The 19,413-nt window shown below is 36.5% G+C and overlaps 1 long non-coding RNA gene across 1 annotated transcript; it reads right to left on the minus strand.

The window, feature by feature from the left end:
- Nucleotides 1-240: 240 nt before the first annotated feature.
- Nucleotides 241-19,130, minus strand: LOC109192920. The gene is made up of 4 exons (XR_002056168.1): nt 18,844-19,130; nt 15,550-15,554; nt 5,792-5,796; nt 241-253 (listed from the first exon to the last, which is right to left on the minus strand). It is a non-coding gene; the product is annotated as an uncharacterized LOC109192920 (long non-coding RNA).
- Between the last annotated feature and the right edge of the window lie 283 nt (nt 19,131-19,413).

A 19,413-nucleotide genomic window follows, 5' to 3' on the forward strand; every position in this document is an offset into this window, starting at 1 on the left:
CAGTGTGGACTGATCTCCTCAACAAATACATAGGAGAAGACATATTTTTGGTGCAGAGTATTACTTATTCTCAGAGTCTTAGGTTGTACTTCTGCAAGTCATTCGACCTCTTTATATAAAGGTATAATTGAATCGGAATCAGGACTGTTATAGAAAAACGAAGAGGCAAGCTTTGGAACAATGACAAAGAATAACTACGTTATTTAAACTTAACATCCTTCCAAAAAGGATGTCTTCAATTAGATGTCAATCACTTCAAATTTGTAATTAAAAAAAACAACGATTCGTTTTCCCAGATTTATTTGAATAATGTGCTTCATGAATGTTTATTAATCGGGAGTTTCAAGATGCATTTTCATAAAACGACATAATTTTATTTAGGCGGGAAAATGGAGCAATGTGATTGGCCAAAATCTTATGGCTTTATTATATAGTAGAATAGTAGAATTAAATTAAATTGAATGAAATCATAAACGAAAAATTAAATTAATTAATTCCACATAAAGGAAAATTAAATTAAATCATAAACGGAAAATGTTTATTACAATAAATTAAATGAAATAATAAATTAAATAATTAATTCCACACAACTAAATTTCATATAACTAATTATAATATATATATATATATATATATATATATATATATATATATATATATATATATATATATATATATATATATATAGGGAAGGGATCAGGTGCATTTGTTTCTTCCCGTGCGGTTGTGCGGTGGATTAATGTACGTGAGGTTTATACTTAATGTGCGTGAGTGTTATGCTCAATATGCTTGAGATTTGTACTTAATGTGCGTCATGTTAATATGCGTGAGTTTTGTACTTAATGTGCCAGAGTATTGTGCTTAATATGCGTGATATTTGTGTTTAATGTGCGTGAGTAATAAGAGAATTTTCAACAATCTAGAATTGAAGCAAACAACAGAAGTTCCAGATTCTCGCACCAAGATCGGTCTGCATAGACCATTGATAAGGATAGAATTTGTGTATTCACTTTAGGAAGCTTTTATTTCATTGTAAACATCAGTAAAGCAGATCAACACACTATTATATGTCATTATTGAAACTTGAAGATTCAAATCTTTCATCTTGGATAGAACAAAAAGAGCATCAGCAACCATCTCAGATGTCGAATGTCGAATAAGCACAGGCCAGCATATTCCATACCACATAATGAGCAACCCAATAATCGAAGTTATTCTGAAGCAACTCACCACATAATGAGCAACCCAATAATCGAAGTTATTCTGAAGCAACTCACAGAGTGATCTCACGCACATTAATAACCGCACAACCGCACGGGAAGCATTCAACCGCACGTGAACCTTTCACTATATATATATATATATATATATATATATATATATGAAAAAAATAAAAGGTTAGATTTCTCTGTCTCTCTCTAGATTCTTCTTCTCAGCCATCATTTTCCGACATCTCGCCCTTCATTCTCTAACATCAGGCGGAGTTATTCATCCTTTCATTCTCTGACATCAGGCCGAGTTGACGGAAAAATGTTTTTCTACCTGAATTTAGGTTTTTGATCAGAAACTTCAACTGTTATTTTTTGAATAATGATCTTTTTAGTGACTGATTTGAACATGCAAGCTTGTATACTGCAAAATAATTTAAGTAGAGATGTTAAATCGTGTATAGTGCAACTTTGCATATATCTTTTTTTTTTTTTTTTAAGAATACTTGCATATATCTGTTATATACCTAAAATGCACAATTTCTTCGGTTCTGTGTTTTATTCTTAAATGACTTCAATTTTTGAATCCATGTTTACTCTATGATTTTGATTTAAGCTGGAATACACGAATAGCCACAGTTCTGTGTTCTGTTACTTGTTTTGTGTTGAACAAATTTCAAAACCATTTTGAATGATTTTTTGAAGTCATATTCAAATTAAGAAATGTATTATATTCATGCTAAATGTTTGTATACATAAATATTAAAAATTAGTCAAAATTAGATTAAGTATAAGAATCATATTAAAAATAAAACCAACTAAAATTTATTATAACAATTTACTCCCAAAAAATACATTGTCTAAATATTTTAATCAATAATACAAATCTACAAATAAACCTGTGTACTTCTATACACCCAATAACGAATATACTTCTATTGCTTTCAAAATTATATTCATGTGCACAAAGTGCCTTTATTACCTGCACAAAACAGAAAAAAAACCAATGGAAATCTATTCAACAACCACATCAGCTATAATGTGTATACTCCTCAAGTTGAACTACCTGCAAATGAATTATTTAAGCATGCAAAAAAAATGCTTACCACTGTAGGTGATTGAAAACCCTGAAAAAGAAAACTGATGAGGTTTTCAAACCCTTGTGTACATGATATTTTGTGTACTACTAACAGTTTATTGTGTACTACTAATGATGATCATCAATTCATTTTACAAAGCACTTTACCATAATAATTAAACATGTCTGGAATGCCAAAGAACTCTGTTTTATGAAATGCTAAAATAAAATAAGCTTTAAATTCGGAGACTGAAAAGAACTTTGTTTTATTACTTACAATGTCCTGTTCAAGTGCAGGATCTACGTTACAATCTGTCCTAACCTTTTTGAGTCAAGGTAGGTTTTAAAACCTATCATTCGCTGGTTGAATAATTTATCTGCTGTATTTTTTTGAGTAATATATTATCTACTGTATTTAAATGCATACCTCTTGGTCATGAAAGACATTCCTTACTCTTCATCGCCTCACTTCTCTTTTCTCTCGGATTTTATATGTACATATGCACTCAACGAACTTTAATCTCACATATTGTTTTCGAAGGTTTGATTTCATTCGTCAGAATGTAAAGAGGTTGCATGAAAATATGCGATGTGTATTTGAATTGTAAACAATCTTTATAATGTCTGTGATATCAAGTGTTTGTGTTGTATTAGAAGTGATATGAACTGAGCTCTTTATATAGCTTGTTAGATCAATATGGTAATTAATGCTAATTGATCGGATACCAAAGAGACTCGTAAATAAATAATCTAAACACGCTAATTACTGCAAATATGTTGGATACCGTTGTTTCTTCATCAAAATATGAAAAGTCACAATTAATATAAAATTTTCCCAATTAATATATTAATATATGTATTCAAAGCAGATCATGTTGATAGATATCTAGCTTTTTTAATTAAAAAATCGAAAAAAAGAAAAAAAAAAACTCCCAAAATTTTGAGCGGAAAAATGGAACAATTTGATTGGTTGAAATCTTATGGCTTTAATATATAACAGGAGTAGGATATATAGTAGGATAGTAGGATAGGATAGTAGGATTTCCTTTTTGAACTCTGATCTATCTTATTCTCCGCCTGCTTAGCCAAGTACTCGTCCACATACGCTTGATTCAGGCACCGTTGATCTTGAACGGCCCGGTGACGAGAAGCATACCGGCCAGAGTATTACTCCAGATCTGTGACGGTGACGGTAGAATTTGTTAAGAATTAATGATTTATTGTTTATGATAACAAAAACAACAATAAACAATAACAACAATAAACAAATATTTTACAGAGTACGTACTGTAAGTACAGATTGTAATTTATCAAATTGTAACAAATTCATTAATTGTATTATTAAGCCATGGATAAGTATTGTTTAAAACGTACTGTAAGTTACAATCTGTGCAGGATTTAATTAATTATTATCATATATTTTATTACTTAGTTTAATCCTGTAAAATACTTCTTTATTATTGTTTTTGTTACCTATTTTATCTCTAGTACGTGTATAAATAATTTATCCATGGCTTAATAATACAACTTTTTAAGTACGTACTGTATCTGTTTTCTTTCTGATCATCCGGCGGCAAAGGACAACAAGGTAGCAAGCAGCTTCTCGGCCCAACAACTGGTACGTATAAAGTTTATTTAATTTGTTATTATTTTTATTTTGTATAAATTTTTATAAATGTTACACAGTACTGTATTATTTATTTGTCAAGCTGACCCGACCCCTTGCTTTTTCTCTTTTAATTTTTTGTTTTATTTTTTTTTTCATTTTTGTTTTCACTAGTTTGTTGATTGATTCTTAATTAGAGGATATAGATATAGAGTAGTCCACTTAAGCTGAAATCATCCCTATAATTTAAGACTTGGCAAACTCCCTCTTATGAGTCTTATCTCTGCGCCCTCCCAAACTCACGTCGGTCGGCGAGCAACGCACACACCATTCTTTCCGACCAGTGTATGAAATAGATACACGTATGTATATATAGTATGACGGGCATGCGGGTAGACGGTAGTGGTTTAAGACAGTCCAATCCATCACGATAAGAAATGAAATTGATGGAGGCTAACACCCTGTCTCGGTCTTAGGCTTGTGGGCTCACTCCGGGCTAAGGCCATGATTTTTATTTTTTATTTTATATAAAATAATTATAATTTTTTTATTTAGAATAAGATTTAACCCACTAGAGCCAGTAACTTTCAAAAAAAAAAAAAAAAAAAAAAAACTCACTAATAGTTATAAACAAAGATTGTTGTGGACATTATTATCAATATTGTAACAGTTATAACTTATTACTATTTATATGTATTGAAGATTACCTTGTATATATAGAATACCTTTGTAGATGAATGATACAATGAATGAGATAATCCTCTTTTTTTTCTCCCTTATCTCTCTATTTCTGAATATTCTTACAATAAGTACTTTTGCTCTACCTTGTGATCTAGAAATCCAGACCGACCTCCCCGATCGTTCTGGCGCGATCGATGGCCGATCTGGTGATGCACTGGCCGTCTACTTCCAGCACAGAGAGAAGGGAGGAGATGAAGAAAACGAAACTGCAATCACAACCGCACGTTCTACATCGTAGTGGCCGAGATCCACTCCAAGTATTGTCGCCTATCAACCATCCGATCACTGGCAATCATTCCCGTCTTCCGATCGATGACCATCGGCTGCGACGCCGGCGATCAGACGATCGAATAAGCCCTCCGTTCAAAAGTCACAATTTTCTTCCGGATCCAAATCTTCGTCGCCGGTGATCGAGACCATCTGCCGACGTGAAATAGACAGACGATGGACTGCGTAGCTGTCGTCCTCGCATACCCGACTAAACGAGCTCCAATTATAACGGGATGTGCCAAACGAGGGGTGCGATTGGTAGTGGCCGGAGATCCGTCCTTACTCGGGCAAGGTTAGCTTACAGTTTTCATATAAGATGTGGAGTTTTCATTATGCATGTAGGGTTCGTTCTTTTGAGAGACCAATTCTAATTTCTCCACTATGCTTCCCCCTTCGTACGTTCAAATCAAAAAATCAAATTTGCTTTGCTTATTTCATAAAGTGATATATATGATGTTACATAATATGCATGTTTATACCGCACAGTGGTCGCACACACATATATATATATATATATATATATATATATATATATAGGAGCAGAGAATATATCACAGTCACAATGCATGATGCACTATGCGTGATAAAATTGTGCCTGAATTGAAGATGAAAGGGGCATTTCTTTTCCTGCAACAAAAATTAGAAATAGGGCATGCACTGCACCCTTTCTTAACCCACTAACATTATAATTAACCATCAAAGTTATATCTAATTGAGACATTTCAACTTTTTGATACAATAATGCTAATTAATATATACATACATGCACAAACTCTCTTTATCAAAGTTAATTTTTTTTGAGTTAATACCATAAATTGTCCTTTGACTATTGTGCTAGTACCCCTTGTAGTACTTAACTTTCAATTCGACCAAAACACGTATCTTTACTTTCCCTTTTGGCTACATATAGTCATCCGTTAAGATTTCTGTTAAATGAGTGTTAAATCAATGTGTATTATTGTCAAATCCTTTATATAATAAAGTTATATGGTTTGGGAAATAATTAATGTTACAATTAATGCCACAACATCCTTTATTATATAAAAAAAGCACAACATTTAAAAAATAAAATAGCTATATATTATATAATCATATAAAAAATATACTTTTGAAAAATAAAATAGCTATATATTATATAATCATATAAAAAATGTGTTCAATTAGAGTTTAAATTTACACATACAAAATTTAAAATTTGCTTTTCAAATGTAATTATCTTAGTTATTATTTGTATTGTGAAAATTATAATATAGATGAAATATAATTAAGAATAAATCAATGTAATTATGTAAATTATCTCTATAAGTTTATTTGAATATGTACATAATTAGAGATTATATTAACCATACAAAATTATAATTATAATTTTAATTTTAATTTTAATTGTAATTTTGTATTCTATAAAAATAAATAAATACTTGACCAATGAAAGCTCAAAAATATTATTATATTAAATAATTCAAAATATTTTAGTTTTTCTATTTTTTATTTATTTTATATTTATAATAACATAATTATTTTCCGTGCATTGCGCGGGTGAATTACTAGTATATATATAATGGTCATAAAATAAAAATGTTTAGAATTTTTTACCAACAAGCACAATTGAAACAATTAACAACTATAAATACTCCTAAATAAAAAGACAATACACATCATTCTCGTAATTATCCATACAAAATGAAGATTTAATATTAGAGCTATGTAAGGAAATGAACTGATATATATTGATGAAGAAGCTAACAGGTATAAATAGTATATACAGGAGAACAAGTAGCTAAGAAGTTGTAACCACTACTCTAATATACCTATTCTAAAGGAATATAATTTGAATAAGTATAAACAGAAAACATCAACCACATATATTCTTAACATGCCCCCGCAAAATCGAGGATTCGTCGGAGACTCCAATCTTGGACCGAAATCGGAAAAACAAGCAACGACCAAGGGGCGTGGTTAAAAGATCAGCCAGCTGCGCAGATGAGGGAAAATGATGTACAACCAGCACACCAGCCGGAACCAAACCACGAAACGGGAGTGGAAAACCGGAGGCTTAACGAAACAGATTTGCGTCTCGTGGATTTCCAGGAAATGCGATTGTCGCCCAGATACACCAAATATGCGGTGGTAGAACGGCCATCAGTGGTGCAACCATCAGAGTCAGTGAACACTCGTAGAGACAACGGCTGACCCACCCGTAGAAACAGGCCATGGCAAACTGTACCTTTGAGACAGCGAAGAAGCCGTTTTGCAGCCTGCCAGTGATGACCCGTAGGCAGCCTGGGATTGGGACGACGCTCTCGAGTAGACCGGCGCAAATTATTTTGTGTTTGGGAACCTTCGGAGGTGGTGACGGGCAAGGACCCAGACTGGTTGGTATGACGACTATGTTCTGGAACAGCGGAAGACGAACAACCAGGGGGTGGCGAACTAGACGCAGCTGAAGGTAAACCAGTGGGGATGTCCAAACTATTTTCGCCGAATTGTGTTGGAACATGAGTTTGAACATCCACTGGTGCAGGTTGCGGGTAGTCGGCTACGTTAGAGAGAAACCCAGCCGGGGAAGACACAGAAGGCAGAGTAGGAGTCGGAGTGGGTGTAGGAACAACTGCAGGCTGGGTGGACACAGGAGACGACCTGAACAAAATATTGCTCATCTCCGAACCCTGCGAATCAGACAATGGTGTGACAGACGCCAGCTGCAAATCCCTATAAGGAAACACATGAGGTACAAAGCGGACATTCCTAGATATATAAAAATACGACTAGATGTGGGGTCCCAACTTTTATAACCTGATTGTGTGTTGGAATACCCAAGGAAAACACAAGGCCGAAACTTCGGCTCTAATTTCTTGGTGTTATACGGTCTCAACCACGGAAGATATAAGCAGCCAAACGGTTGTAGTTTAGTGTAAGTAGGGGATTGATTAAACAGAACCTGAAAGGGGAATTGATTATCCGTCTCGATGATATGACGGTGTCGCCGTACAGCCACCCCATTGTGCTCGGGAGTGTGAGGTGGGGTGGTGAAGTGCGAAATACCACAGGCATTAAATAAAGCAACTAGGTCGATGAACTCACCCCCATTGTCTGAGTAAACAGAGACAATCGGCAGCCCAAAGACCTTCTCGACTAACCTTTTGAACTGAGGAAAAATGCTAAAAACATCTGACTTGTGTTTTGAGGGATACAACCAGACATATTTAGAAAAGTGATCAACAAAGACAACGTAATAAAGAAAACCATCAACAAACTTGTCTGTCGTTCCCCATACATCAGTGTAAAGTAACTGTAAGGGTTTTGTGCTAACGAGAGTGATCTTAGAAAACGGCAATTTGTGACTCTGGTGTACACTGCAAGACCAACAACGAAACTGACGTAGAGAGGCAGCAGAAACTGGAATTGTGCAGTGTTGCAACACGAGTTGTAACACCGTATTTGACGGATGTCCCAACCGGTGGTGCCATTCAGACACAGATGGCAGGTGCGTGGCATTCATTTGAGGCTCATAAGAGAGAGTATTGTAGTACACACTATTAACGTTCGGCCCCCGTAACAATGCCATCCCAGTTTGAAGACCCTTCACGACAAAATGAGACGCAAAGAGCTCAACAGACACACGGTTAGCTTTGCAAAGTTGTGAAACAGAAACTAAACTTTTGTGTAGCTGTGGAGCGTGCAGGACATTTTCTAGACTAAGGGCAGAAGAAGGGGTGGGAATTGTGGCATGACCAATGTGAGATATGTGTAAAGAGTTACCGTCACCCAAGCGTATTTGGTCCGGACCATTGTACTCGGAGAATGACCGCAAAGGAGCAGTAGTAGGAGTGATATTGGCAGTAGCCAGCACGGTTTGGCGTGCTCGGTCATCGGCTTGTAACTGACGTTCATGATCAATGAGAACATCGGCTAGTTTCGCTAAGGAAATAGGCTTCTGTCGGACGCAAACAGCGGAGAAGATTGAATGATATTCATCCCCGAGCTGCGTTAGAATGTACACGACAAGGTCTTCATCAGAGACCGGGGACTGCGCCAACGCGAGTGCATCAGCGATGGATCGTATGTCATTCAAAAATACAGAAATCGACCTAGTACCTCTCGGATTTTGAGTGAGCTCGATTTTGAGGGAAAGTATACGAACTCGGCTTTGAGACGCACTAGCGTAAGTAGTGGCTAGGCGTTGCCAAACATCATAGGCTGTCGAAGCCGAAGACACGAGAGGTCGAATCGAGTCAGAACAACTCTCTAAGAGTGCACTGACGATGACTTGGTCTTGACGGACCCAATGAAAATAATCCGGGTTTGTGGCTGTTTGAGCCGAACCAGAAAACTTAGGCGGTTCTTGGACAGAACCATCAACATAGCCATGGAGGTTGAGGCCAATGAGTGTAGAGTGAACCTGGCGCCTCCAGACTGGGAAATTCGTAGGTGTGAGTTTGATAGGGAAGTGTGTAGTAGCGTGAAGCTGGACGACTTCAGTGGTGGCCGGAGTAGTTTGGGTGGTGGACGCCATTGAATAGGGGCAGGAAGTAAGGAAAAAAAAAAAATCTTTCGTAGGAGATTTTAGGCTCTGGATACCATGTAAGGAAATGAACTGATATATATATTGATGAAGAAGCTAACAGGTATAAATAGTATATACAGGAGAACAAGTAGTTAAGAAGTTGTAACCACTACTCTAATATACCTATTCTAAAGGAATATAATTTGAATAAGTATAAACAGAAAACATCAACCACATATATTCTTAACAAGCTATCTGTTTTTTAACCAACAAATTTAAATTGATGAGGTACAATACATGGAGATTTAAAATTACAGTTCATACATAAAGAACGTACAAAATATGCAATCTTTTGAAGATGACTATTAACACTATTGCACTAGGAATGCATTTATTTGGTTTAAATTTCAAATACATTCGCATAACATTCTTGTTTAGATACAAAAGTATCACATTTTTGTTTGTGCTTAATTTTCCAAGTATTGCTCCTCTCTTTAATAGAGGAAGAAAATTTGAAGCAGAAATATTCGGTCAAGAAGAAATTGGTCGGTTTGGAAGAAATTTTTTCAAAAATTACAGAAACCTCTCAATTTTTTGCTTCCATCATTTTAATGGTTGTTCATACATGGTCGATTAACCATTTTCGCTCTTCATTACTCGATCAAACATTTCGTTTCGAACGTAATTGATGGCTGCTGCCCCGTTGAATTGATATTTTTTTAAAAGCGTTGAATTAATATAATTAGTCACATATTTTTCTTTAATTTACTCATTTATGTGATTTGTCACGTCCATTTTGTTTTTACATATATTAATTTAATTTTTATTAATGTTTGAAATTAATTATGTTGCTATATAATTCTCTAAAAAAAATAATTAAAATCATTTTAATAAATTTGACAATAATACCCATAGATTAATACTTATTTAACAGAAATCTTAGCCAAAACTATTTGTGATAAAAAAAATAAAAGTCAAGATACATGTTTTGGTCAAATTGAAAGTCGATGACTAAAAGGAGTACTAGCCCAATATTTAGAGGACCATTTGTGGTATTAACTCAATTTTTTTTTTTTTTTTTTGGTTTAAAATAAGACTTGAACTATTAATATCAAAATTAAAAATTAAAAATATTTTTACTAAATTAAAAATTTTAAACGAATTGTAATATTAAAATTTATAAAATACTTGTAAAGGGAGAGAAAAACTCATCTGAGTTTAGAGAGCAAAAAAAGATTGCAACTTCTGTTTGTATTTTGATTGAGAGAGACAGAGGTTAAAGAAGGCTCTTTTCTTTCGTGTTTTAAGAATATAAAAAAAAAATCCTCCCTGCTTCCCATTGTGCGTATTTTTATGATGACTATTTTCGATGAAAGGTCGGTCTCTTTTGATGATGAAAAGAAAAAAGAAAGAGAAATGTAGCAATTAATGAAATAGGGGTAAACGTTTTGAGATTCGGTTTGGTTATTTTGATTTTGGTATCGATATTTTGGTATTAGAGAAAGTAATATTATTCGATTTAACATTAAAATTCGATTCGATTTCGATTCGTTCGGAAAAAGTTCGATTTGAGTTTGGAATTAGTTCAATTCAGTATTTGGTTTAGTTTAAGATTCTTAATTTATCGAACACACTACCAAACAATATATCGGAAAACCTAGGACGACTTTATTGCCTCGGTCAGTCAACCCACGCATAGCTGCAGAGTGACCGTTTAACCAAGCCAACGAGAAGACACCACATCAAGCCACTTGTAGTAGGTGCATTAAATGCGTAGACCGACTTAGTAGAAATAGGGTCCCCCCTCACTTATGATCTTCATCTCATAACAACAACTACTACACTCTACTTGTAATCTTCACTCTGTAACGTCTCTCTACTTGTGATCCACCCTACATTGCAATCTACACCACTTGTAGCAATCTGCTTGTACTCATTCGCTACTTGTAAGACTACTTAGCTTTCGTTCGCTTAGTCGTTACCTAGTAGACCAACTGACTGACCTACGGGCCCAATTCCCATAGCTACAACTACTGATTAGATTCAAACTTCAAATCTTAAATTCCAACAATCGAGACGATTGACAAGCATTAGAACTAGAACGACAACAATAACCACAATCTTCGCAAATCAATAAACACGTGATATCTGTTGCACACTTGGTAATTGACCAAAAAATTAAACTAGCCTTACATCTACTAGCCTAAAATTCCAGTTTAAACGCAGTTTTAGAAGTGAAGGTACACTACTATCCTGGACAAAGCTAGCCCATAGAAAGCACACAAAAAAATAATTTGAAGAAAATAAAAATAGCACATTACCCCTTTGGTCACCGATCGATGTTCACTCTTCAACAATTGGCGGTCGGGGTCAGACTACGATGGCGAGAAGGGTCAGGCTACGGTGGCCAGAAGGGGTCAGGCTACGATGACGATTGGCGCGAAGAGAAGAGTCGAGAAGAGTAAAAAATCATCGGCTCTAGGACTGGATTCCCGATAGTAGATGTGAGACTCATCGACGATGGTTGAGAATGCTGCTTCCAAGGCAACAGTTTGCCTAGAACGTGGCGAGAAGTGTTCAGGCTACAGTGGCGATTGGCGAGAAGAGAAGAGTCGAGAAGAGTAAAAAATCAATGGCTCCGGGACTGGATCAATTCAAGATGTTAATTTAGGCACCATCCTCATCTATGAACGTATTATTTACACAGTTTTCAACCAATATACTTTGTTCAACCTCCTGCACATGACTTGTTCTATCAAAGTACCAGTTACCAGTCCTATTATTCATGTCAAAACCATGTTTTGGATAATTCCAGTAGAAGGTAAATTCTGTGTGCCCGAAGTAATTGCTCACAAAAAGTCCTTGGGATGGAGTGTGCATCTTGCACAAAGCATCCAAAATTTTCCATCTAAACTCCTTTAACGTTTTGTATTGGATTGCAGAGATGTGGTTGAACTTAACAACTTCGTAAAAGTCCGTTGAGAGTGTGTGGTTTATCTCTTCGGATAATAACCACTTGATAAATAATGTGACAACTCCTTTCAAAGTGTTTATTGTCTATCTCTTGTATGTGACATCTCCTTTCGAAGTACCACTCCCTAATCACCTGCGTGTCTGTCATATTATTTACTCCAAAATTTGGATTGTACCAACCTTCGAAAGGTAAGTTGAGTATGCGTAAAACAATTATTAATGAAAACTCCTCCCCGTGACACCTTATCTATTGTTTTATGCACAACATCAGAAAATTGCAATCTAAAATCTTGTAAAACTCGATATTTAGTTGGGAAGATTTTCATTTCTTTAACCGCATGGTAAAAAGCCGTGGACAAATTCTCATTTATTTTATAAGAGTCATAGGCAGTGGTCATGACTATCAACGGCGACGTCTTAATATCTCTCACAATATATTGTAAGAACATGCATAACTATTCTTCCCTACCACTGCCTTTCATTCTGTCAATGCAAGCCTTGGGTTAGGTCCAGTTGAATTCAGTAAAGCAACTGTGCGCTGAAAAATCGACTCCAACTCTCGGGCTTGCAAATGATTGTTTGAATAGAGATAAAAAAACGCAATCAGATAGACACTTAACTTTGGTGGTTCCCTGTAAGAGATTGGTTAAACGATCACAGTGGATTATAACTGTCAATCGCCCCGTACAACCACCAGTCAGTAAAACTTCCTTGGCATCCTTCATTCTTTTGGTGGAGAGAAGGTGGTCAGTTATGGCATCAAACACACTCTTACCTCTAAAGTGAAAGCCAGTGATTGGATAAACTTTATCCACATATCTCGTGAACGATGATCTATCACAATATCTTGTGATCACTTTAGTCCAACTGTGAAAGTTTGGATTTGATTTGGAGATATTGTGGAGTATGCCTCTGAATCTTTGAATAGACCTAATCTCATTTCAATGTATGGAAGACCCAAGATGTCTATTCATCCGAGTTGAGCACTCTGAGACAGTATGACACCGAGTTCCTCCGAGGAGGTAAGCTATCCATTTGTCTTTTCCAGCTCCAAAACCTTCTCTAATGCGGTAAGCTGATAGACACCGTATAGGCAAACTGCTCCCTTGGAAGCATCGTTCGCAACAATCATCTGCTCCGGGACAAGATACCCATAGTAAATGATTGTTGAGAACGTTGTTTTCAAGGGAGCAGTTTTTCTAGAGGGAGTCCACCAGCTTACCACATTCGATAAGATGTTGGAGCGGGGAAAAGAAAAATCGATGGTTTCCTACTCGGATGAGCTTGGTGCCCTACTATCTCTGAGTGCTCAGCTCAGTTGAATAGACATCTTTGGTCTTCTATCTATTGGAATTAGATTGGGTCTATTCAAAGATTAGGAAGCATATTCCACAATATCTCTAAATCGAATCCAAACTTCCACAGCTGGACTAAAGTGATAGTAAGATATTGTGAAGGATCATCGTTCACGAGAGATGTGGAAAAAGTTGATCCAACCATTGGCCTTCACTTTAGAGGTAAGAGGGTGTTTGATGCCATAACTGACCACATTCTATCCATCAAAGGAATAAAGAACGCCAAGAAAATTTTACTGATTGGTGGTTCTATGGGTAGATTGACACTTATAATCCACTATGATCGTTTTTACAATCTATTCCCAGGAACCAACAATGTCAACTGTCCAACTGATGTGGCATTTTTTTTCTCCATTCCAACAATCCTTAACAAGCCCGAGGGTTGGAGTCGATGTTTCGGGGTGTAGTTGCTTTACATAATTTAACTGGAGCCCTACCCAAGGCTTGCATTGACAGAATGAAAGGCAGCGGCAAGGATGAATACTTATGCATGTTCCCACAATATATTGAGGGAGATATTAAAACGCCGACGCTAATCGTCATGTGCACTGCCTATGACGCTTATTAAATAAATGAGACCTTGTCAACGTTCTTTCACCACGCGATTAGAGAAAAGAAAATTCTCCAACTCAATATCGAGTTTTACAAGATTTTAGATTGCAATTTTTTGATGTTGTGCGTAAAAAAACAGATAAGGTGTCACGAGGAGTTTTCATTATTACTAACTGTTTTACGCATACCCAACTTACATTTTGAAGGTTGGTACAATCCAAATTTTGGAGTGAATAATATGACAAACACGGAGGTGATTGGGGAGTAGTACTTCGAAAGGAGATGTCAAATACAAGAGATATACAATAATCCCTTCAGAAGGAGTTGTCACATTATTAATCAAGCGATTATTGTCCGAAGAGATAAACCACACACTTTCAATGGAATTTTACAGGGCTGTTAAGTTCAACCACATCTCTGAAACGCAATACAAAACGTTAAAGGAATTGAGATGACAAATGTTGGATGCTTTGTGCGAGATGGAGTATCCATCTTGAGGACTTTTTGTGAGCAATTACTTTGGGCACACACAACTTACCTTTTAATGAAATTATCCAAAAACATGGTTTTGGCGTGAATAATAGGAAGGATGTGGATGTAGTTGGACTTTGATAGAACAAGTCATGTGCAGGAGGTTGAACAAAGTACCTTGGTTAAAAACTGTGCAAATAATACGTTCATAGAGGATGGGTGAGTGCTTAAGTTATGAGCTTGAATTGATCCAATCCAAAGGTGTATGTAATAATAATAATAAGAATAATAACAACAACAACAATGCCATTTTTAGTCCTAGACTTATTAGGACATTGACACTTTTCATCCTCCATAATAAAAATTGCCATTTAGTAGCCACCACTTATTAGGACATTGACACTTTTCATCCTCCATAATAAAAATTGCCATTTAGTAGCCACCATTGTTGGTCGTTGGACACTTTTCATCCTCCGTCACTCAATCCGTGTCTTGACCGTCTAATTAAAGGGCAAACATGTCTTTTTATCTGGTCTTCTTCTCTAGGACATGCATCATCTGATAAATCAGGAATCTCATTCCACGCTTCCAGGCTCATTGTTTCCCTCACAGTCTTCACCTGCAAAATCAATCAGACATTTCTTGCCACCCAATCCTCATTGCTCACGATTTCAACCAAACACCGCACTAAATTCCTCACAACTTGCTGATTCGATGCGGCTCCAATAGCGATTGCGCTGCCAATCAACGTAAGTAGCGCCGCCTCAGCCTTAAAGCATTCGGATTTCAACAGCTTCTCGAACCTCGGAATCTGTTTCTGCAAGCTCCCCATATTACTACTACTACTACTACTGAATGAAAATTTTTGTGTATTATCTGTTGTATTCTATACTGTCTTATGATTGATATCACCTCAATTTGCTACTAGTATTGTGAAAAAAAAAAGTCAATGAAATTTCTTGTCTCATATCGATCATTTGTTTTTTTCCAAATATTAACCTTTCTGTGAGTTTAGCCATTTTGCGTTAAGTTTCTTGACTTAGTCTTAAATTCCGAAAGAACTCCATAGGACAATACTTGTTTTACTACTTGAGTGAATTTTATTTGTGAGATCATTAGAGCGTTTTATTATACACGAGTGGTAAAATAACGATTGATCACCCCATTAAAGAGTGCAAGTAAGGGAGTGACGTGAGGTCCAATTCTCATACTTGGGGCGGGTTAGGAAAATGTTGGGTCCTAGTGAGATTGATGAGCAAGAATTAAGTCTTGACATGTGTCTCATGACGAGAGCCATTAAGGGACAATTTGCTAAAATGACCGATGTTATTGAGGGGTTGAACGTTCAAATAAAGAGGTGTTGGATAGGAGAAGGAGTGAGGATAGAGAGGTAAGGAGTTGGAGAGAAATGAAGGTGTTGATGAGAAGGAAATGGATCCCTGCTTCATACCAACGAGAATTACATCAAAAATTACAAGAACTTGTACAAGGCAGAATGTCTGTAGCTGAGTATGACCATGAGGAGCAAAAACTCTTGACAAAACTTGGAATTACAGAAGAGCTTGAAACTACTATTTCTAGGTTTATCAAGGGGTTGAATTGGGACATCCAAGATGAAATTGAAATGTGTGACTACTTGGATTATGAAGAGATGGTTCAAAAGGCCATCCAAGTTGAAAAAAAAAAACTTACGAAAAAGAAACTAAGGGCTCAGAACTGGAAGTCAAGCAAATAAGTGAAAAGAGACTTCAAGCCTAAAGGAGAAGCGGGCAAGTCTATTAACAAGGGCAAGGAAAAAGTTGATATTGCTACTAACCGGACTAGCAACACCAAATGTTTTAAATTCCAAGGTAGAGGCCACATAGCTAAAGATTGTCCTAACAAAAGAAATGTGATTTTGCTTGATTCAGGGGAATTTGAGACGGATCCAGAATCTGAGAAATCTCAAGCTCCAAGTGGAAGTGAAATGAAATTCTAAGTCCCGTTGAAGGGGATATGTTGATGGTGAGAAGATTGTTGAACTTGCAAGCTAGAGGTGAAGAAGAGCAAAGAGAAAACATATTTCACACTAGATGTCACATTGATAGCAAAGTGTGTAAGCTTATAATTGGCGGGGGCAGTTGTACTAATGTAGCTAGTACTGAACTAGTTATAAAACTAGGATTGAATACTATTGAGCATCCTATGCCATACTCTCTACAACGGCTAAACAAAAATGGAGAAATCAAGGTTGACAAGCAGGTGTTAGTTCCACTCTCCATTGGAAGGTATACTGATGAGATTTTATGTGCCGTAGTCCCCATGCAGGCTGCACATGTGCTCTTAAGGAGGCCTTGGCAATTCGATAAAAAGACCATCCATGAAGGATTTTAGTAATAAATACTCATTTGTACATGAAGGAAAGAAAGTAACTCTTGTACCTTTAACTCCTAGTCAAATTCGTGATGATGAGAAAAAAAGCAAAAGAAAAAGAGAAAAAAGAAAAAGAAGAAAAAAATGAAAAGAAAGAAAGTGAGCAAAAGAAAGAGAGAAGAAAAAAATCTAACATATTATGCAAAAGAAAAGAAATTGAGAGTTATTGATGCCGGACATTCTATAATTCTTATGCTTACTTGCCCGAGGCTATTTCTTCTTTAATGCAGGTTTTTGATGATGTATTTCCAGAGGAGATTCCAAGTGGGTTACCTCCTATGAGAGGAATAGAGCACCAAATAGACTTGATACCTGGGACTCCTATTCCAAATAGACCTGCTTACAGATGCAACCTCGAAGAAACTAAAGAAATTCAGAAACAAGTGGATGAGTTGATGGAAAAAGGAAAAATAAGGGAGAGCTTAAGTCCTAGTGTTGTACCAGTATTGCTGGTGCTAAAAAAGGATGGGTCATGGAGGATGTGCGTAGACTGCCGAGCTATAAACAAGATCACGGTGAAATTGATTCGTGGACGAATCTTTCTAAGGGGGGGGGGGGGGTGATGTTGAGGACAACTATGAGGATGAGAACAAAGAAACAGATCCTTTGCAAACCTTGGGAGGTCCAATGACGAGGGCAAGCGCAAAGATATTTCATGAAGCTTTGAATGACCTTATTAAAGGAGTAAGTGAAGTTAATCAAGAATATGAAGATGGAGTTGAATGGAAAGTGGTCAATCTGATTCAGGCATAATTTGAAGAATAAAGATCGAGTGGAGGTTCATACCTTATAAATCAACACTTGGAGTATTTTTTCTTGCAAATAAAAGTTTAAGACTATTTTAGACCGTCCCTCTGCTATTTAATTTGTAAAGTCCATATTAGGCTTATAAATCCTAAATTCAATTAGAATTTAGTTTTTTATAAAACCTATTTGACTTAGTTATCCTAGTCTTGTGGCTAGTTGCATCTTTTAAGCTAGTATAGCACTAGAATAGCTCATTTTGAACTTAAAAAGTCATTGATGTAGGGGCTTGCTAAAGTGTATAAATAACCTTGCTATTAATTTGTTTGACAGTCACAACTTTGATAGTAGTAAATTCAAGAATATTGCTGTGGCAATTTCTTTTCCTTGAGCTCTTGAGTATTTTGACTTATTTAAAATTCAGAATTTGAGAGACCTGGCGGGTGGAGAATATCCACCACCCGCCAGTAAGGCGGAAGCAAGATATGTGAGAACCAAAGAACAAGAGAATAGATTATATTGAAAGAATACAATAGATTGTCTCTCTCTGTCTATTCTATACTTCTATGGACCTCTATATATACTAAACTAGATACTAAATTAGTCTAGGAAACTACTAATAAGAATAGGAAAGTAAGAGAATAGGAAAGTAAGAGAATAGGAAAGTAAGACAACTTTCCTAATATTCAACACTTGTGATTTCTTTCCTTAACATGTGATTTCTGTGATTTCTTTCCTTAACACCCCCCCCCCCCCCCTCCCCCTCAAGTTGGAGCATGTAACAGAGAAATGCCCAACTTGGGAATAAGAGACTTTTGATTGACGTTGTTGCTAGCGTCCCTCTTGTCAGCGTCGACGACCTCCGTATCTAAATCTCTAAGACTGCCTAATCTATAGAGATTCCAAATATTATATTTATATTCCATAACATTACAAATATATCACATGAGCCATAGGACTTCACATCTAGAGTCATAACCTTCGAGATCAACACCCATGTCTCGAACTACTTGATCAATCTTCAAACAACGTTGTGCCAAATCAGTCCACCGTTCAATCTGTTGCACTAACTAAGCTTCCACGAAGCCAAAAACAGGCCAAACACCACAGCGCACCTTCCACTCACACCCCACACCGTTATCAACACTGCCTAACACCATAGTGCTCCTGCCTCTCGCACCACAAACCATCATTAGCGCTGCCCAACACAGTGTTTTCCTGTTTTCCTGGTGCACACAATTGGTTCATCCCGAACCAATTCTTCTTCAACCATCAGCCTCCCATAACTGTCGTGGCATGTGCCAGGTCCGCATCCCTCCTAGCATCCGTGCTGCCCATCACTGCAGCACCCTGACAATTGGTTCATCCCGAACCAATTCTTCTTCAACCATCAGCCTCCCATAACTGCCGTGGCATATGCTAGGTCCGCATCCCTCCTAGCATCCGTGCTGCCCATCACTGCAGCACCCTGGACTGATTGACATTGAACAAGCTACAAC

The sequence above is a fragment of the Ipomoea nil genome, unplaced genomic scaffold (genome assembly GCF_001879475.1).
Source record: "Ipomoea nil cultivar Tokyo-kokei standard unplaced genomic scaffold, Asagao_1.1 scaffold1834, whole genome shotgun sequence".
NCBI classification, from domain to species: domain Eukaryota; kingdom Viridiplantae; phylum Streptophyta; class Magnoliopsida; order Solanales; family Convolvulaceae; genus Ipomoea; species Ipomoea nil.